We start from the raw sequence: 21,406 nt of genomic DNA on the forward strand, positions 1-21,406 counted from the left end.
TGCCTGTTATTACCAAAAGTGTTTATTACAATAATCATTCTTCTCACCCTTCAAATTCAAAGCAGTACTAGATAACAGCCCTGCACCCAAACACCACTGTAACTGGGACCACTGTTATTAGAGGCTCAGGACGCTGGCAGGCCTCGGGTGCCGAAAGAAGAGTAGCATTTGGATGTGATTCTGCAAACAATTACATCGGCCCCTGAAAGCCCCCAAATGGGCATCGCATGGATGCAGAGCCCCTCAAAACCTCATAGGCAAAGCTGAGCAGGGCACACAGGCCCCGAGCACTTGGCAGGTGAATATTGCCCTTGGGCAATGTCTAGTCTGCTTTCTGCTCTAACTGTACCCGGGCCTGATTTGTCCAGGGTTGCTTCATGTCCAGTTCATTGCAGAAGCCCAGAGAAGAGTCTTTCAGGACAGGGACTACCACGGAGTGTGGCGAAACCCCGAAGGGGCACTGTGGTGAAATCGAGCTGAAAGGGGTCATGCACATCAACGTCCCTCCCAGGGGAACCCCAGCTCCCTCCCCAGAAGACAGCGCAGCACGTGGTGGAGGGTGGCGCATGCGAAAGGGTGCCTCCCGTCCCCCAAGGCACTGCAGGCCCCCGGGTTCGCCGGGCTTCTGAGTTGAGGCACTACAATTTGCCCTTTGTCCTTGCTCGGGTTCATTACGAAATGCGACGGCAGCTCGGACGCCTGCCGCCGCGTTCGCTGGCCGTCTCCTCTAGCCCGTCGGCCGGCCACCCGCCAGCCACACGCGCGCCCACACGGGAAGGCGGTTGGGCGCACGGCGGGGCGGGGAGGGAGGGGCGGGGCCGGCGGGGCAGGGTCGGGCGGGCGGGGCGGGGACGGAGGGGCAGGGCCGGGAGGGCAGGGCGGGGCGGGGCGGGGACGGAGGGGCGGGCCGGGGCAGGAGGGGCTGGGCGGGGTTGGTGGGGCAGGAGGGGCCCGAGGGGCGGGCCCGGCGGGCGGGGCGGCGCGGCGAGCGCACCAGCCGCAGCCTGGCTCAGCCGCGGCGGCGGCGGGGGCGCAACCGGCGGGTAGCGGCGGCAGCGCCTTAAATAGCATCCGGAGCCGGCGCGGGGCAAGGAGTGGGCTGCAGTGACAGCCGGCGGCGGAGCGGCCGGGCCAGCTGAGGAGGTGAGTGCGCCTGCTGTGCGGCGCCGCCTGTCCCCGCTGCGGTGCCCTGGGCTCGGCCGACACACGGGGCTCAGGCTGCCCGGCAGGGCCGAGCCGGGAGGCGGCGGGCGCAGCGGAGGCAGGCGTACCGCCGCTGGCTCGGGGAGACTTGCCGCCTTTCCGGCCTCGGGTCTGCGGCCCGGCTTCCTTCAGCAGCTGGAGGCCCCCAGGCCGCCGCGGCTTCCTGTGCCGGAGCCGGGATGCGGCTGCCACTTCCCGCGGGCGCGGGGCTGGTGCGCGGCGGGGGCCCGATGACGCGCGCTGCGGGACCGGCCCCTTGTTTGTGTGGCGGCGGGGACCGGCCTGGCCGAGCGCCGGACGCCGAGCTTCGGATGCGAAGAGGTCCCGCGGGGCCAGTGGCGGTGGCCTCTCGGGCTCGGGCGTCCCTCCTGCCCGGGGGTTTGCGGGGCGCGCTCGGACCGGGGCTGGGTCACGCCTCGCCGTGCTGGTGGCCCTGCGCAAAGCGCTGGCAGGAGGGTCACAGGCAGCACCAAAGCCGCCACCGTAAGGAGACATTCTCGCGGTGTCTCCGGAGGAGAGCCCATGGCCTCTGCACGCAGCGGAGGAAGCAGTCATTGATTAAGGAGCGCTGGCATTTTTTGAAATTGAGAAGCAAAGATGATGTCTGTCACCTTGCGATGTAGACAGAGTGGTGGTAGACGACTTGAATGAACACGTGGATTGGGATCTAGAGACAGACAGTCTCCCTAATCAGCGTGTATGTCAGGGCTTGCAAACCCCCTCCCCACTCCGCCCAATTTCAAGGTTATGGAGCTTAATTAAGAATGACCATTATAGAAGTGCCCTCCAGTACCCTCCCTGTCACTACTCTTCCTTGTATTTATTGACCTGTGATGAGCGTAGGAGAAACTGGTGAAATCGCGCAGTTTCTGACTCACATTTCACAATTTAACCTGTGATTATCCCAGAAAAAACAATTATTGGCTTAACGCAAGCAAAAAATTCAACCAAAAACTTCTGGTTGATTCTGTTTTTTTTTTTTTTTTTCAAGTGGATGTGGCAGGTTAGATTGGCTAAAACTTAAAAGTTCAAACAGAGGGTCTGCACTGGGTAGGCTTGCAAAGGTGAAGCTTTTTAAGAACAGTTGCTCACCATCCGTTTGGAGCCAGACAGTGCAGTGTGGGACAGTGGAAAACAAACAGGACCAGGTCTTTTTCTTTCTTGTTCTGGCTCAGCTTGGAAAATACTTTCCTAGTCTAAGACTGCCTCCTTATTTGTGAAAAGACTGCATTAGACTAAAATCTTTCATGAGCTGAAATTCTGTGCCTAGAAAAAGAAAATCATTAATAGCAGCACATCTTATACCTCTCCTGCCTCCCTTAAAATAATATAGACATATTAAAGACTCTGAATTTACTGTAAATAGAGAATATCTTTTTATAAAAACAATTACCCTTCCCCCATGATTATAAGCATTTTAACATATTTCCTTCCTGTCTCTGTTGTTCCTATTTTGGCAATTTTTTTTTGTTATTATTGCAGGCAGCAATAATAAAAAGAAATCTGGGCTTTTTAATTTTTGACACTTAAGAGGTAGATACAGGTGACAAGTGCAGGTAGGAACAGGTATCTGTACAATCAGGGTAGAGTTTTCATGGCTGCCTCTACTTTTGAGTGAGGTTGAGGGTAAGTGAAAGTGCACCAGCATGCCACAGTGTCATGCTTAATGTCTAGGTCTTATTTTATCTTGTGGAAAATGATTGTATGTTTGGGCTTGAGAAAAGGTCAGGTTGGGCCAGGCGTGGTGGCTCACGCCTGTAATCCTAGCCCTCTGGGAGGCCAAGGCGGGTGGATCGCTCGAGGTCAGGAGTTCGACACCAGCCTGAGCAAGAGTGAGACTCCGTCTCTACCAAAAATAGAAAGAAATGATTTGGACAGCTAAAAATCTATATAGAAAAAATTAGCTGGGCATGGTGGCGCATGCCTGTAGTCCCAGCTACTCGGGAGGCTGAGGCAGTAGGATCGCTTAAGCCCAGGAGTTTGAGGTTGCTGTGAGCTAGGCTAATGCCACGGCACTCATTCTAGCCCGGGTGACAAAGCAAGACTCTGTCTCAAAAAAAAAAAAAAAAAAGATCAGGTTGTCTTATTACAAGTGGGTATTTTTCCTTCTCTGTTTCACTTTTACTTTTGTGGAAAGAACAAGACTTTAGGAATACTAGTCATTTCTAGGTGTTTATACTCAATAACCTTAGAGGAATGTTTAGTTTTTAAGGTCAGTTGAATTTATTGTGCAAGTTTACCATTTAAAACAGATGTCCATTATTCTTTTGCATTTCTTGTCTCTTATAACCAAACTCTGTTAAGTTACAACCCATAAATAATATTTTATGGACAATCTTGTTTGGATGATGCAGTATGTATAATTCTGTGCTACAAAATAGAAGAGAATTTCCTTTAAGACAGCTCAAAGCTGTTGTTATCCTAAAGCCTTATTAAGCTTTACTGTCTGACAGGCAGCAGTCAGTCAGGAGATAGATTAAGGTGCTAGAGTTTTTGTTGAAGGTTGTCAGTCCAACTTGGTAGCAGACAAACACGTGAGGGTCATAAAGTGCCTATGACACTCTTGCCTGGAGAAGAATTCTCAGTGAACAAAGCTAATCTGAAGCTGCCAGTGATTGAGTTTGAGTTTCAATGTGCTGGTACTTCAAGGGGCTTCTGAGAGCTTTTAAAGAAGCACAGGCCTTGGAGTAGTAGCTGGATTGTATGAACTAGAAGGCAGAGGTGGTTTTACCAGTGTTTGTGGCAGCAGCTCTGAGATTGTCATTTTATTATACATAAATGCTGAATGTCAACTCATAAGAAATTTTAGTTTGTGTAAGCCTGGGGTGATACAGAATAGTGACAAGAAGAACTATCAAATAATCTGAGTTATGTTAATTTTTCTAGTTTTTACATCCTAACATTTTCAAGTTCCTGACTGTGTTGGAAACAACACAGTATCTGTTCATTTGTAACCTTCGAGGAATCAAGAGAGGAGGGTCAGATACGCTGGAGCCCTCCTTGAAGTTTGGATGGCTTGGAGGGTGTCACTTTTGGACAAAAACTCAAGTGGAGGTGAGTGAGGGCCCTGCTCCTCTGTGCTGCCTGCCTCAGAAGGGTACATTTCTCAGGAGGCAAGTGTCCTGTCCCCTAAATCCGAAACTTCAAAACCGGTGTCTCCACGTAGGTGCCTGGGCTAATTCTCTTCATGAATTCTTTGCTGGTCTTCAAGTTCTAAATAAAATTTGAAAGCTGTCCAATGTCTAAATCAAAACCATTTGCCCTAGAAAAGCTATATTTATTTATTGATTGATATTATAATAGTAAGATAGGCTTATTGTAGAAAATTTGGGAAATATAAAAATTGACATTTTCCAGAGATCAAATACTGTTGACATTTTGGCATATTTCCTTCTAGTCTTTTCTTTTTAAAATTAAAAAGAAACTTAAGCATACATTTACATTGAAGATGAAGATTTGAAAATTTAACTTTAATCACCTAAGTTATATTGTGAACTTTTTTCCATGTTGTTACATATTCTTCAAAAAACAAGTTTTGGGCCGGACACGGTAGCTCACGCCTGTAATCCTAGCACTCTGGGAGGCTGCAGCAGGAGAATCGCCTGAGCCCAGGAGTCTGAGGTTGCTGTGAGCTAGGCTGACGCCACAGCACTCGAGCCCAGGCAACAGAGCTGTCTCAAAAAAAAGACCAAGTTTTGAAGATGACTGCATTATATGTTAATGGATGTGCTGCAGTTTAATTACTTCTCCTCTGTTGCTGGATATTTAGGAACAAATATTTCAGAACAGTTTATCAAGCTTTGTTATCTATTTCAACATATCTTTTTAAATAAGAAATTAGGGCATGTTCTGCTTTAAATCTCTTGAAATTGTCAATGACTTGAAAATTATTTTTATTAATGAAAGGGTTTTAATGAACTCTTGTGTTCATGTAGTCTAGTCAAGCTGTTGACATAGGGATTTCATGGTTTGAAAAGCTAAATTGAAAGAAGTGAGGCATCAAAGGAGGAAATGTGGCTTGACTTTTAGGACATCTCCTCGTTTTGGGAGGGACTTCTGGTAAATGTATGATCTATCCATTAGCACAGTTTTGGCTGCTGTAGAAATTGGCACTTTCTTAGGTTTGTTGTGGGAAAGGTATCTGCATAAATAAGGCTAAAATACCCTGAACACTATTTATCCCTTCACTAAGCAGAGTCAAGAGAAAGTTGCTGCAGAAACTAGCCTCTCCCTCAAGGCTCAGGTGTCAGCCGTGAAGCAGGGCCGTAGTAGCTGACAGAGTTGGTGGCTACAGCCTGGGCACAGCCAGGTTCAGGGACAGGACAGTGATGGTAGTAGCTAACAGAGCCAGGCACTCACTGTTGTCAGTGCTGCCCACGTGTTAAATCATTAATTCCCCCAACAACACCAAGAGGTAGGTCCTGCTACTATTGGTATTGTACTAAAGATAGAACAGGTGCGGAGATTAAGCTGCTCACACCAGGATTTGAACCTAGGCAGTCTGGCTTCGGGGCCTGCGAGGCTAACTGCTTGGCTCTACCCCCTCTCCAGAGCTAGAAGGACTCTCAGTCCAGGAGGGCCTGGGAAGTTCCTGGTTGTCCAGCTGGCAGCAAGACGGGCAGAGCTGGGCCCCTTCTGTGTCATACCTGCTTGATGTTTCCCCGCTTCATTTACCCTCTGCCTCAGATTGTCTCTGTGTACCGCTAGAGTGCTGGAAGAGACAACAAATTTTGATTCAGCTTGGTTCAGGGAGCGAGAAGGTCACGTGCTATATAGCTATGACTTTCTAGAGAATTAAAAAATAAAAGGCTTTCCCTGCTCTGGAAGTTTGTCTTATAAGATTAGAGAACAATCCAGACACATGATTAACTCATCAAGTGTGTGGGAGGAAGAGAGCTCATTCCGGTGGGAACAGGGACCAGGCTCAGCAGAGATGGAGTGGTGCTCACGTACGTAGTTGATTGGCCTCACCGTGGCACATAGCTTTGCTTTCTGCCATGTATCTTGGGGTATTTTTTTTATCAGAAACAGACCTTCTCGGGATCTTCTAGATCATGTTGAAAACTTTTAATAGACCAGAGAGTAGAATTGTGAATTTTCAGTTTTTGAATGCACAGTAGCATCGCCTGTCGGCTGTTTTCCCAGTGAAGTTTTAGGCAGAACCCCAAGATAGGAACTGCATAAAAGCAGGGCTGCTGTGTTTGAAGTGCTTTCTCTATCCCTTGTTGCCTCTGAGGGGCTTCGGAACAAACCCCGGGCTCCCCGGAACACAGAAATGAGCTTGCTCACTTTAGCAACGTAGTGATGATGGTGTAGGGGAGGAGTGACTTAGCGGAGGTTGCACAACCTGCCTTCCCCTCTGGCCACAGACACATGTGGAGTTTGTTCCTGGGCCCTGTTCCTGTTCAGGGAATGGCTGGACCTCAGTGTTGTCCTTGATTTCTGCCCCGAAATCCATGCAGTCTGTAGGTTCTGCTTATTCTAACCTACTCTCTGTCCAGTGTGGCCCAACACACACCCATTTCTTCCTTACATTCTAAGTATCACCACCCTGATCCAGAGTCCGTCACCTCCAGTGTAGACAGCGAATGCCTGTCAGGAGCTTCTACAGCCTGATTCCAAACCTGCTGTCTCCCACGCCTTTTCCAGACCACCACCCACTGGGGCTTCTGGAGAGTAAGCTCTGGTGGCCCAGGAGGGGTGGGCCTGTGCACCGCTGCTCTGTACGTGAGCTCTCTCATCTGCCCACCTGACCTCTCTGTGTCCTGGAGGGGCCTCCCAGCCCCCGCATGCCCACCTCTGCCTGCCTATCTGGAATGCCGTTCCTTACCCCAGAGAGCGCCGCTCCTCAGAGGTACCTGTCCGGAGTGACTCTCCCCTTCCTCAGAGTCCACATCACAAATTGGAACTCTGGGGTCACTGTCACTCCGCTGGATGCACCAGCAACCATACTGGGGGTTAAGATATTGAAATGCTCCCATACTGGTTAGAAAATACCTGCTACCTCAAGTGCCCACCCCTAAACCAGAAACTGAAGGGTTAATGTGTGCCCAGCAGAGGCTCTTCTGAACCCTGTTCCGGAGCTTGACCTGTGTCTCTTCTGACTGCTCAGTGCCTGGCCATACTGCTTATTAAATATTTTGACTAGCATCCCTGCCTTTGTCACACATGTGTCTTTTCATGTGCACGTATCTTGCTTTCTCAGACACTTCAGTTACACTCTAAGCTCTGATGCGTAGGAGACCTAGTCATTGTCATTTCTGTATTTTCAGCAGCATGTAACATAGGGCCTTACTGCTATAACCACATAGGATTATCCGATGATTGAGAGTGTAGAAGGGGTCCCTGACAAGAATGTACGTTGTAATGTTCCCAGTTTGTCTATTTTGATAGTGTGCAAAGCTTAGGTCTTATAGCTAAGATCAAGGCATTGAAAATCTCTAGACCGAAACCTGTGCTTTTATTGGGGTAAACTCTGTTTGGGAGTACATTTGAGGTATTTCTCTCAGTGTAGTTTCAGTTATGTTTGAGAAGCAGGTGGCTGTGAGCTTTGCAGGATGTGGGAGGGAAGGAGATTAGTGTCAAGTCCCAGATAATCTTACATAACTGTATTATAGGCTTCATTTACCTGGTATTCCTACTTGAAAGTCATCTCTTGTTTCTGTGCTGCTAGTAAAATGGTCAAATAGCTCTTTGTTTCTTCTGTAGGACAATTAGTCATTCACATTGTGCCTTGGGCAAGATTGGGAGGTATCCTAGAACATGGAGCTGGCAGGGACCTTGTCTATCAAGCAGTCCACCCGGGCACCTCACAGTGGACAGAACCGAGTTCCAGAGAGTCTGTTTTCCTGTCCTGACATGAGTCAGAGATAAACTCCACTGATGCCAGGACCTCGCTAGGGTCCAGGCAAGGTGAAGAGCCTTGGCCCTTGGGGTTGAGGCTGAAGCTGCAGATGTCTAGGACAGACCTCCCTGTGCCTGGTGTGGCCCCCTTGATTTTCTTTCCTCCAGAAAAGTGGTCCAGTCCACTTGGCCTCTTACATAGGGCCAGGTGATGGTCACCAGCAGTGTCCTGCCCTCTCTGACATGCTGCTTTCTGTCACCAGGTGATGCTGAGTATCTTTGTCCCCCTCCTTGGTGACACTCTCTTTTGCAGGCTTTGGCAGACACTGTCACTCTGCCTCCTAGGTGTGGGGTGTGGCATGCTTCGCAAGGTGCTTCAGTTAGCAGTTTCGTTTATTGTTGCCCACAGGAGGGAACTGGTTGAAACTCTAGCCAAGCAGGCCACCAGAGAGCTGCAGATGCTGCTCAGGAGAGGAGGGGGTAGTCTCCAAGATGGGATACCTGTGCCCCAGATAGGGGACGGCTAGGCTATCCATTAGGGTGCAGAATTGAAATATTAGAATATCTATAGATATTTTTTTTTCCTTCTTGCAGAATGCACTGTATGGGGGAGGGACATGCTTGTAGCCCTGGCTTGGGCGGGGCAAACAGCATTATATGTAACCAAAATGTTTGTAGCCCCATAATATCCTGAATAAATTAAAAAAAAGAAAATATTTGTAGAGTCTACATGTATATAGTTTACAAATAAAACCATTTACATATTAGGGATGCATTTATTACTGAGTGGGATGCATTACCAGAAGTTTAGAGAACCAGAAAGTTAATGCCTTCTCTACCACCAGTATGGCCAGAGATCTCTGAATGCCATTTTTAAGAAGGAGAGAACTCAGTTTGGCAATTAAAGGGGCATAGAAGCTGATTGTTCTCTGAAACTAGGTTGTGATTTCTGGAGAGTCAGGTTAAATCTAGGGTATGTTTTGCCTTTGGTCCCCAAACCTGACAGTGTGGAAGCCTCATTAGGACGCGTATCTTATTTATTTTCTTTTTTGCTCACTTTCGTGTCCCCTGAGGCTAGAGCTGTGCTTGGTATATAGTGGGTCTCAATGAATGTTTGCAAACTGAATATATGGAACTTCTTCATTTTTTCTTTTCTCTCTCTCTTTTTTTTTTTGAGACAGAGTCTCACTCTGTTGCCCGGGCTGAAGTACAGTGATGTCATCATAGCTCACTGCCACCTCAAACTCCTGGGCTCAAGTGATCCTCCTGCGTCAACTTCCCATGTAGCTGGGACTATAGGTGCATGCCACCATACCTGGCTAAGTTTTAAAAAATTTCTGTGGAGACAAGGTCTCAATATGTTGCTCAAACTGTTCTTGAACTCCTGGCCTCAAGCAGTCCTATTGCCTTGGCCTGCCAAAGTGTTGGGATTACGGACATGACCATGGACTTTTCCTTGCATGACAAATATTATGCTGAGTTTGATGCTTCAAGTCAATATTTAAGTTGGCTTCTTCTTTATAAACCTTTGGGCAGTTGGCAGGATGCAGTGTATGTGCTAGGTAGTTTTATTATCCTGCAAATGACTTCCAAAACTGTAGAATCATAGAGCTATTGGGGCCTCAGAAATGTCATCTGGATGATAGGGTGTTTGGAATGTGCTTTAAAATCATTTTTAAAAAATGGGTCTAATGAAACAATAATAGCAAACTGTTGATCATTATTGCAGCTGATGCTGGAATAATGAGTACCTGGTAATTTTATTATACTACTTACTCTGTCTACTTTTGAATAGATCTGGAAATTTTCATAATAAAAATTTAAACAAAACATACAGGCATTATAGAGACCCAAAACTAGTGTCACCTATCCCAAGTAGGTAATGGCCAGACTGGATGGTCTCTTTTTCTTTCTTTTTCTCCTTTAAATACTGTGTCATTATTCTATAATCTTCTGCAACTTGTTAGATTTGTTTTGATTTTAGCTTCCCCAGGGCCAATCACCTCCTCTTATAGTTACCTGAACTCCTTGTGTAATTTTAGCTTGTGTCACGTGGTTGTCACCAATACCTCTCTACTCGCTCCACGTGCAATCAGCTAAATCCTGGTTCACCTTTTCTCTGTTTCACATGTTGCTTCCTCCAACACCACATAACTGGCACGATGTAGAGGTCAGAACAGGATCCATGTTCTGTACAGGCTCTGTTCGGTCCTGAGCAACCTCACAGCTTACAAATACCTTGTAGATTCCATTCATCTCTGCTTTTCAAAGTAACAGCAGGTACCCATTGACAGCTGTAAAAACCGAATTCAGAAGTGGATTTCTCTGGACTTGTGAGAGGCTGGCTTTCCTCTGCCTGGGTAGAGGTCTTTGTGTTCTCTCTTCTACTTACCCCTGCTCTACTAAAGCACCTCTCTGGTTTATCAGTCACTCTGAAACCTCGATCTATTTTAAGAGGTGTAAGTAACTCTACCCAACCTGTGCCCTCTTTAGCCTTCTTATCCAGGTCACTGATATTTAATAGCTGTGACCTCTGTGAGCTGCGGGGTGGTATGGACTTCTTGAGGACAAGGACTGGGTCTTGCTCTTCCTGGTCTCCTGCTCTGGGCCTGGGCCCTGGCTGGGACTGGAGGGCTGCATGAACTGGACACAGGCTGGAGGAGGGGGTAAGGGTGTGCCTCCTGTGGCCAGCTGTTTCTCAGCCTGTTGTCAGGAATGCTGTCGTGGGAGAGAGCAGTCTTTCTGGCGGCTGCTTCATGGCACTGCTACTCTCCAACCCACCTGCTGCTCCTGCTCGGCCCCCCTCCCTGCCTCCAAGCCCCAAGCGCTGTCTGGCTTTTGCCAGTGTTTCCCCACCCCTATCTGTTTCTGCCTGTTCAGACTTGGCCTGGTGCCACCCTCAGCTGTCTGGACAGCTTTACCTCGGTCTCCCGCCCATGCGTAGTGTTTCCTCCCACCTCTGGAGGCCTGGAGCACCAGGCCCCCACCACTTACTTCTCCTGTGGTTATCACCGCCTGTCTGCTGTAGTTTAGTTAGCTCCTGCAGGTGTATTTGGGGTACTCTCCTAAACTTGCTGGGGGTGGGCAAAACATCGTAAGTGCTTTATCCTCCGGGTGAGGGCCTTCTGTTTGCAAGGGACTAAGGAGAGATTTTTATGCCCCTGTGATTGTCAGAGTATTGCTTGTGTATTTGCAGTGGGACCTTTTTCAAAGGGACACTCATGTGGAAGTTGCTCACATAGTTGGTCGGTGGCCAAGCCAGGGCCCAACCCAGGCACACGGTGAGGGCTTAGGTGTGTATTTTCTGGGAGAGGTTTATATCCCATCTGTCACTGTGTTATAAGGACAGGTTGCCGCTCTAAATCCTTTGTGGAGCAGGTGGGGAATACATAAATATAAGAGGAAATTAACTGGCCCAACCCAGCTATATAGTCTTTATCTTCATAAATTTAAAAAACAAAATCTGCTCTGGCAAATTTTATGTTACATGAATTTTATTACAATAAAAAATTTGGAAAAAAAATATAGCAAAGTTTAAAGAATAATAAAATAATACTAGTAAACAGCCATAGGCTCACCACACAGAATTGATGGCTTTTAACATTGGTTACTTTCTTCGTGTGTTTCTGTTACCTGGAGTCTGTGGGTGGAGGTGGAATCCTGATTATCTAGTCCTGGGTTCCAGAATTACCTGACCCTCTTTGGCCTTCTCTTCCGTAGTGTTGGTGTTCATGATGAAGGGGCGTAGCTCTCCTCTGCTCCCAGTCTCTCTGTGGCCCCTCGGAAGCCCACACTGCCAGATTTCGCATCACAGGCACAGCCAATACCTGGAATGTGATCATTTTGCACCTGAGTCTAGGATTCTTTCCATGTTTCTGTCCTGTTTATTTCCATAGTCACCATGGGTAGGTGGAACATACTGGCTTTATACAAAGCACCTGAGAGGACCCCAGGACTTAAGTACCTTGTCTGTGTGCAGTTTCCCGAACAAAAAGACCCTACTGCCCACCCAGAGGCCCACGGTTAAGAAGAGCTCTGCCTAGCTTGGGTCCAGCTCTGGCTGTTGTGGAAGGACATCGGGCCTCCGGCTTCAGGGCTTGCTTTGTGATTCATCCCAGTCCAGGAAGGTGGGGAGTCTCTTCTGGATTATTGTAGTGGCAAAAATCTTCTTTTTTTTCTTCTTTAGCTATTACTTGCCTAATACCCTTAGAACATCGTGTTGTGTTCTTCAATATGCAGCCTTGTGGACATAATTAGGACTCTTCGTGTGCCAAATGTCACTGAAATAATGTGCCTTTTTGGGAAGCTTCATCTGCAGAACCTCTTCTGTCTTTCTCCTCGCAGAAGGGTTGGATCAGCCTAAGCAGTCTTCTTGTCTCCATCAGCCACAGCTGTCAGCTGAGGCCACCTTTCAGTCTAAGCATGCTGCCTTCTCTAGCTCTCACCAGTAAACTTCCTGCCTTGTCACGACATATCTGCAGAAATTGCTTAGCAGTAGTCAATCACTGTTGGAAGACAAATGGAATAATCTTGCTTCTCTCAGGAATTTTTTGGTTGGAAACTTTCCCTCTGAAATATCTATCGCTGAAATTTAACCTTGCTGTCCCACCCGGAGGCTCTGACGTGACCTGGATATCTGCATCAGCCGTCCTAACTATAATCATCCTTCTCCGAGGTAGATGTACACGAGAGGTCTTTGTGTGTGAAGAGGGAAGGGAGGAGCTCTGTGCATGCGTGTGTGTGTGTGTGTGTGTGTGTGTGTGCACACGTGTGCATGGGCACACAGTCTCTGCAGAGTGCTGGGCAGGTCCCGTTGCCAGCATTCCTCACATCGCAGATGGCCGCCCACCCAGCTCTCTCGGTGTTTCTGTGAGCGTTCCCCTCACTAGAGTCCTCACATGGTACTCTAGCTCTTGTGCTGGAAGAAGCCTGGTCTGTTTCTCTATTTTGGAGGATTCTCTTTCCTGTCATAGAAAACTCACAGAGGTTGGTGGCCAGCCCTGGTGTGGGGCTTTGGGCTTGAGTCCTGGCATCTGCTGATCTACCAAAGAAAGGTACTTGATTGATCCCTTCCTCTCCCCCTGGGTGGCTTGATTTGTTTTAAACTAATCAGCAGTCACATGTCTCAATGTGTATCTGAATCTCTTCTGAGGGAAAGAGAGAACCCTTGCCCTTAGAGTTGACAGGGTTCTCGGGGTGACATCATACGTAAGGGAAACAATTTGAGAAATATAAAACATTGTGAGAATGAAGGCAAGAGGATATTCTTATATAGCCTTTTAAATTGGTGGCTTGCAACCTTTTCTTTTTTTTCCCCAAATCACCTGGGAGATGCTCTTTGCTTGCTCCTGGTACACTGACTCAGAGCAGCTCCGTGGGGGGTAGGAGAAGGAAAATACTGAGGTTTGAAAATGCTTTGAATACCCTGTTCCTTTTTGGAGAGTCACTGCTCTATAAATACGTCCTCCGAGGGCTTGCAGCAGAGAAATGGTCAGCATCACAGAGGGTCATTCGTGACTCTGCAGGTCTCTGTGAAGCACCTGCTCTGGGCTAGGCACTGACTGAGGCACTGAGGGCACATAAAGATGGATGGGAGGCGTCCCTGGCCCCGGAGGGAGAGAAGCATCTACGCAGGTGCTAAGTCCCACCGACTGTAAGCATAACACAGGAGGTGCTGAGTACCACGGGGCGCAAATGAAGTGCCCCTGGAGTTGAGAGGTCGGACTGATTACTTCTCACTGAGGGGATTGTGTAAAAATTTATTGGGAAAGTAACCTCTGGCCTATTTGGATAGAATTTAGCCTCGGAAGAGCTTGGTAGGCGAAGGGGACAGTGAGGGGATGCGGCACAGGCTCGGGTCATAGGGAAGACTTTCTCGAGGACAGTGGGTGTGGGCCGGGCCGGGCCGAGTGCCCAGGGAATCAGGGAATCAAGGTAGCCTGCACCGGGATGCCTGCCTGTGTGTGCGGAGGCAGGGGCCCAACAGGACAGCCTGCCCAGAGAAGTGCCGGATGGGGTAGCTGTGGAACCTTCTCGAACATGAACCCTCTCCAGGTCTGGAGGACCCTGGAGAGTTGGGCTGGCAGCTCCCAAACCACCTTCCTGGCTCACCCTCCCTGTACGGTATCTTCACTGTTCATTCACTCACGCTCACAATTACTTCTCTTTTTTTCATTTGTATCTACTTAGTTATCAATTTCTGGCTTTTAAAAAAGGATTAAAAATGTTTTTTGTTATGATAAAATATATATAACATAAAATTTATCATTTTAACCATGCATATGTAAGTGTATAGTTGCGCAACGGCATTAAGTACATTCACAATGTTATATAATCATTGCCACGATCTACATCCAGAATTTTTCATCATCCCAAACTGACACTCTGTACCTCTTAAGCAATAGCTCTCACTCCTCCCTGCTCCCCAGCCCCAGGCCCTGGTCACCTCTGTTCTACTTTCCATCTCTATGAATTTGCTGATTCTGGGTATCTCATGTAAGTGAGATATTTGTCCTTTTATGTGTGGCTTATTACACTTGTGATAATGTTTTTAAGGTTCATCCATGTCATGGCATGTATCCAAATTTCCTTCTTTTTAAAGGTTGAATAATATTCTGTTGTTTGCATATACCACATCTGGTTTATCCCCTCATCTGTTGATGGACATTTAGGGTCAGACCCTGGCTTTTTAGAGCATGGTGTACCATGGTTTTTGTCATTATCAGCATCACCTACCACTTCTGTCTAGGTTTGAATCATCCACCGTGTGCTGGGTTGCAGCACTTGCCCCTTGAGGTCCATAGGCATTGGCTTCAGAGCTGGGCTCTAGCCCTGTTCTGGTGCAGAGCAAGGGTAGGACATTTTCTCCTATGCACAATTTCCTAATGTTTGCATGGAAGGCAGTAACAACCCCCCGCGGTAAGGACTGTTACGAAGACTGCATTTAGTAATGTGTGCAATTGCTTCACACAGTGCCTGACACCTGGTGAGTGCTTAATGCACAGTGGCTCTTAAAGAAAAAATAGCTGATTTCTCAGAACGTCTTCCTTCCCCTCTCCTATCTGGTTAGACTCTCTCATTTGTTCTAGATTAGTTTGCCAAAAATGTGAGCACTGGAGCTGGGGGATGCTTCTAGTAGTCTAGTTTCTGTCCCTCCAGCCTGAAGTATAGTTCATCTGCTAAATGATACTTGTCGTTTGAGGACCAGCTCAGCTGTGCCTTCCCCCTGAGATTGTTTTGTTTCCTTTCCTTTCACAATTTCTTTTGCACTTATTGCCTCCTTTTGTGTATATATTTGTTACATATTTTACTTCCAAGCCTCATGAATGGGGTCTGCAAATTTTTCTCAGCTTGTACCCCCCCAACTTGAATATGCAACAACTCATATACCCCAATATAAGGGAAGGGTTTCCGCAAAACCCTCCTTCAGTCTCCCTATTAAAGCCTTACCAAGGCTCTCATATTATGGGGCGCTCTCTCAGCCACTGCATTTGGAACAACATCAGGTAGAAAAGGCACCTCTGAAGCCATCTCTGCCAATCCCAGTGTTCGTTCTTTGTAAAGGTCAACTAAGTGAATTTGACTTTTCCTAAGGCAATGAAATTTAATACTACCTGGGTAATTATTTTAGTGTTTGATCTTACAAAGGCAAGCATTGGTTATTATTGTAAAAAGCTTTAAAAAAATCAGTTTGAAAAGCAGTAAAGTATGAGGTTTAGTTATATGAACGTGGACCTATAGGACAACATTTTTTACTGACCTAATATTCAAATGTGTTCTTATGACTTAAGAGAATTTTTTCACTAGGAGTACAGATGTGATTTCAAAAAATGCTTCAACTTAAACAACTTAATGGAAGAGAAAAATGTGAAGGTATGCCACAGAAAACTGTTAGATGCCTCAAAAGTGGCTTTAGAAATGCCTAAGACCCTGTTTGAAGATACATGTTCAAAGAATTTGAATAAAATATTAACTAAATGTGAATTTAAAACAGTATTTTTAAAGTAATTTAATTTGTCATACAACATAAATATATGTGTGTGTGTGTGTGTATATATAGTTTAATGAATACAGAAACTACTTGCTGTAAATGTAATAGATATTTAACCATTTCATCTATATCCCTAAAAATTTATCTGTTCAGTTGGACACATTATGTTTGGGATCTCCTTATTTGGGGGGGGTAGCATATATGATAGTTGTGACCTGTGGCTAGTGTGAATGGATGAAGTATGCCCCTAATCTTAGTGAATAAAAATTAGTGTAGTTTTATACTTGTTTTTAAAAGTTTTGTGTCTTACTCTTTCTCTGATAACTTTACAGAGGAGGGGCAGGGGGTGGTTTCAGTTTAGAAGCATTCAAGCTGAGTATTTAATAAATGAAGCTTATAAAACTGAGGCCTCTCTGCTTTGTTTCCCCTTTCTAAATCCTCTTGGAAATTGAATGGGTAACCCATAAGATCACTGTAATTAAAGTTAAGTGAGCTTAAGGTTTATTATACTTAGGTGGGATAGAAAAGCCCCAAGGCCGTGGATGGTAATAATTAATTCTCTGTGGACCCACCTGCTTATTTGTGCGTGAGAGCCCAAAGTTGCCCACATGGTCTTTGTCCTTCTCATGCTCAGAGGGAAGAGATGGGCCAAGGGCAGCAACCACAGACAGGGATTCTGTGGGGTGGGGTTTGGACAGTGACCTCTCTGCTTTCCTCTCTAGGAGATTCGGGCATCTCTTTGGAGCTACTGTACCTCCCTCTCTCTAGGGACAGCCCAACTGCTCTTTTGGTTCAAGAGGCAATGGCTTAAGCAAATCTAGCTTTAGGTAATTTGCCAGCCAGGGTTAAGGAGCATGAATCCAATGGTTTTGGAGTGGTGAACTGAAAGAACAGCAAATGGTCTGTCTGTTGCTCTCTTGTTCCTCCCTGAGGCCTGAGCTCTGCCCAGCTAGTACAGGACAAAGGGGGAGCTTTCAGCCTTCTGTAAATAGCCTATTGTACAAGGGGAGGAGGTGGGGCATGGGATGGCAGCATCTTGCCAGCTTGGCTCACTGCATTGAGGAAAGATGTCAGGATTTCTTAATTTGCTGCTGCCAGGGCAAGGGTGCTGTTTATGTGGGGTTGTTTGAGGGCTGCATTCCTGGGGAAGTATTCCATCAAACTGTTGTTATTCATCCTGATGAAAGCTTGAGGAACTTCAGAAGGAGACAAACATCCGGGTCACCTGCTTTTTGATTTATAGACGGCATGAAGAGAACGAAATGCTAATGTAAGTAAAAGTTTGCAGAAATGTAAGAGGTGTGTGTGTCCTTAGAGAATGATGCCCTTATGAGTCACTTTTGGCCCAGAACTACTTTTTTCACAGTGCAAACAAAATTGGAAAGGTGACTTTGCATACAGTAGGCCTTGAACCCACATGTTCAGAGGCCAGGGAGATAGGATAAATGCTATCGTTTATGTAAGATACTGAGAGGTTAGGTGGATTTCAGATGCAGAGCTCTCGCAGTACCTTGGAGTGTTCGCACAGGAAGGACCCTTAGAAACCTGGCCTCGTGTCTCCTAACTTGGGTCGGGCCAAAAGGGACTTGTGAGCCCTTTGCATAGAGGATGATGTGTATTCTCAGGGGAGAAGGTCAGCGGCTTAGCACAAGTGAGAATCTTTTGTGTAGATTGGACTTAGAGTCAGGTTGGTGTCCCATTCATGACTAACATGGGGACACCTTCACTGGGGAAGCCTTTTAAGTCTCTGGGCTTGGTTTCCTTATCATCATTTTGCTATTGAGGTGTCCAGATGAGACACAGGATGTGAAAGCCTTTCCAAAATACTAAATAAATGCTAATCGTGTTTTTAGCTATTCTGTCCAAAGATTGGGTAGACAGGTACCAGGATTTCTGTTTTCTGACAGTCATGCAATCCAGCTTCTACTACCCTGCCCTGCTCTCTCTGTTTCTACCCAGTTCTATTTAAAGGCATCCTCTGCGCTGGTTCTTTACAATGGTCTTGTGCCAGGTTTCTCTGGCCGTTGTTACATCCCTTGTCATTCTGTGGTTTTAGACTCCAGCTTTATAGGAAATTCCAAAAACCCAGCTGAGCAAGCCCACTTTTTGGAAGTGTGAAGAGGAAGGGTGCACTGGAATAGCTGTAGAGGAAGGAGAAGCCAGATGTTGGTAGCCTAGCGTGTTCTCCACTGAGAAACACTGGCTTTTCAGCTAATTGAATCATATTCTTAGCAAACAGCAGCATGATTTATGTGCTCATGCTATAAACTTCCTTAGATGATGATGTGGAAATTAGATTTTGAAAGAATAAAAAAAAATTCCAACTAGAATGGTATTGGAATAAGAATAAAATCTGTCTCTGAGTTTTAACCATTTGTTAGCAAATACATTAGTCTTAATACTTCTTAGAGACCTGCTAGGATTGAATCTTAAAACATGCTGTTTTTACGTTCACATATAGCATTGAAAGGCTGTTTATTGCATCTGATTTTCTTTGAATGTAGGTTTGCCTCCATTTTTAAATACTTGAAGTACCTTTTCCCTAATAGCAGTTAAATAGAAGGGAAAAGATTTATAGTGCTATCAGTTTCATGTTTAAGAGATGTTCTTTACGTGGATCTAAATGAGATGTTGTCTTAGTTCTTTATGCATAGACTGTGGTTTCCCTATATACGGCATTAACCAATTTGCTAAGAGAAGTTGCTTTTCAGCTTGTTACCTGGCTGCCAGCTAAGAGATATGAATTAAACCGCTATAGCTCATCATTATCACCCACTAAATATAGGAATTTGGCTAGATTTAAATCCTTAGCATTACAGATTAGTATTCTAATAAAATACTCTTGCATTTATGCTACTAAATCTATAATTTTCTGAAGTTTTTTTAAAAAAATTCTTTCCTTGACTTTTTAAACTTTCTTAGTATAATGCAGTCTATAACTTGGCTACTCCTGACGCTTAAAATAGACAAATTCATCACCTGTATACGACTATATTTTTGTAGAGGAATTATTTCATGTTCTTACTCAGGGATGTGATTCTGTTGAGTAGCCCCTGTAAATTCACATAGTCTAGGTTTTATGGCAACCACTTCAGGGACCTTGGGAAGAGAAGGAAGAAGGGCATGTGTGTGTAAGGGGTAGGTAATTCCTATTTAGACTTGAGTGCTGTAGGGTAATGAAGACAACTAGGTGGGAGGATGTGTGGGCAAGTTTACACATTTTGTTGGTAAGGTTGCTTTGCATTTGTAGAGTCTGTGAAATACTGTCTGTGAAATTTTACCTCTCAGTGCCAATTGAACGTGGACATGATCTGTCCACTTATCCTGCTTTGAAAGGACTTCCCCGATGCCTCTCAGATGTTGCTTGTTCAATTTTGTCTCTCCCCACTAGATGTTTAGTCGGCTGAAAGCCTGGACCAGGCCATCAGCACTGTCTTCCCAGCCCCCAGCGCAGTGCCTGGCATGCACTAGGGGCTCACATGCATGGACTTAGGGGAGTAGCTCGATTCCTTTGAACCTGTCTAGAGTAAACCTGCTGCCACTCTTGGCAACCTGTTTCTTTCTCAGTATGTCTTGGGTTGGTTAGACATACCACCCAACATCCGATCCTTCATGTCAATGGTTTTAAAAAAAAAATGCCCATTGTCTCTTCTTTTTGGGAAGCTGAGCAGAAAGAAAACAGTGTCTGTTTTCAGAACTGGCCCAGGCAGCGACACTCACTGATGCCTGTCCCTGCCCATGGGTGGTGCGGTGGGGTGATTCTGCTCCCGGCTTGCCATTGGCCCATCCTCCACCTCTGCTCTCCTGAGAAGTCAAGTATGGATTGTGTCTGCTGGTTACCTTTAGCCCAGTGGGCAGCAGCGTAGGACTCGGCATGTGACTCATGCCCTGAGAGACCTTGGCAGGCCGGGTAAGCACCGGCTGAGTCCTTCCAACCCCTCCCCGCCCCCACCCACACCGCCGTGGTGTGTCACCCCATAGTCAGCTGTTGGTGGCACAGATGGTGAGTGGTTTTCAAGTGCTGGTGCTTTCTCTCCATAATTACGCCCTGAAGAAGTTTGCTTATCTGTTCTTTCTTCGCTGTCATTTTAAACCCTGAAGTTTCTTGTATGTGTGTGTGTGTATATACATGAATTTACACAAAGCCATTGTAGCAGAGACTGAATGCGCTAAGCAAATACATTACTTTGGTTCCTGTACTGTTGGTGACCAATAAAACAGCTTGATCTTCTGCTACTTTGTGAAAAACTATTTAACAGTATAGATTTAAACAGGGGATTTCTATATTTGAAAAAAAAATTATTTTCAGTTATGTGACCTAGACATTAAGAAGAATATTATAGTAAATAGCTCACAAATACCATCTGACCTTATATTAAAATGTTAATATTTGTTGCATTTCCAGGGAACTTTTGAGAAAAGGCTTTCATATCATTTACTCTTACTATTTCCTTCCCTTTTCTGCCAAACTTTAGAGCAGTTATTCATTAATAATTTTCTAATTAGAATTATTCTTATTGATCATGTGTACTGCACATTTATTGTTTACACTGATCTATATGTGAATTGTAACATTCTATTTGGGTCTTTGATATATGTGTATCAGGTTATTCATATAATTTTTTCTGTGTTTTTGCTTCTTAATTTTGTTTGCAAACTGCTTGTAGGCAAGTTACCTCACTGTTCTGTACTCAGAGCTAATCACAGAGCATTGATAGAGGAAATAATAATATCTAACATTTTTTGAGCACTTTCTGGTGTGTGGCACCAACCTAACCTCTTTATGTGAATCACGTAGCAGTCAGAGAAGCCCCATGAGATAGGTACTATTTTCATCTCCACTTATAGATGAGGCAACTGAGGCACAGAAAGGTGCAGTAATTTGTCTTAAATCATATAGCTAATAAGCTGAGGAGTCAGAATTTGGCTCCAGAGTCTAATACTGTTCTATACTTTCTTTCACATACTTGTGCTGTAATCTCTCTCTAGACATTTGGTGGTTGGTTTAAAGTCTATGCAAACCGATTTATTTATTTGTTTCTTTTAGCTATAACATCTTAGGCAATGTGAAAGAAACTGATCTTATCAAAATAGCCAACTACAGGTTTCCCAGCATTTATATTGCCACTATTCTGATGTGGAGCATACGGGACGGTGAAATTTAGATCGGTCTGTTTAACCAGTTTGGGAACTTGTTCTAAGATCTGTTGGAAGAAATAGACACTGATGACTCTCAGGTGATTTGGGCTTGTTGATCCTCTTCACTCGTCTCTTCATTAGCCTTGATAATGAGAGTTGAATGTATTAGATTAGGTGGAAGAGAACAGAGATACAATGTCAGAGAGGAAAAATAGAAACTTATACCTACTT

The 21,406-nt window shown here is 45.6% G+C and overlaps 1 protein-coding gene across 6 annotated transcripts in view; it reads left to right on the forward strand.

Moving 5' to 3' along the window:
• The first annotated feature begins 973 nt into the window (after positions 1–973).
• Positions 974–21,406, forward strand: part of ACSL1 (acyl-CoA synthetase long chain family member 1) — a 63,196-nt gene continuing 42,763 nt past the window's right edge. For 3 of the 6 annotated variants that reach the window (XM_045552403.1, XM_045552397.1, XM_045552402.1), the window contains exon 1: positions 1,010–1,143. The gene's annotated coding sequence lies outside the window, so the exon portion shown is untranslated. Of the gene's footprint in view, positions 1,144–19,793; positions 20,040–21,406 lie in introns of those variants that run through there. The other 3 variants (XM_045552398.1, XM_045552401.1, XM_045552400.1) reach the window with 3 other exon arrangements.

This window comes from Lemur catta, chromosome 5 (genome assembly GCF_020740605.2).
Source record: "Lemur catta isolate mLemCat1 chromosome 5, mLemCat1.pri, whole genome shotgun sequence".
Taxonomy (NCBI): domain Eukaryota; kingdom Metazoa; phylum Chordata; class Mammalia; order Primates; family Lemuridae; genus Lemur; species Lemur catta.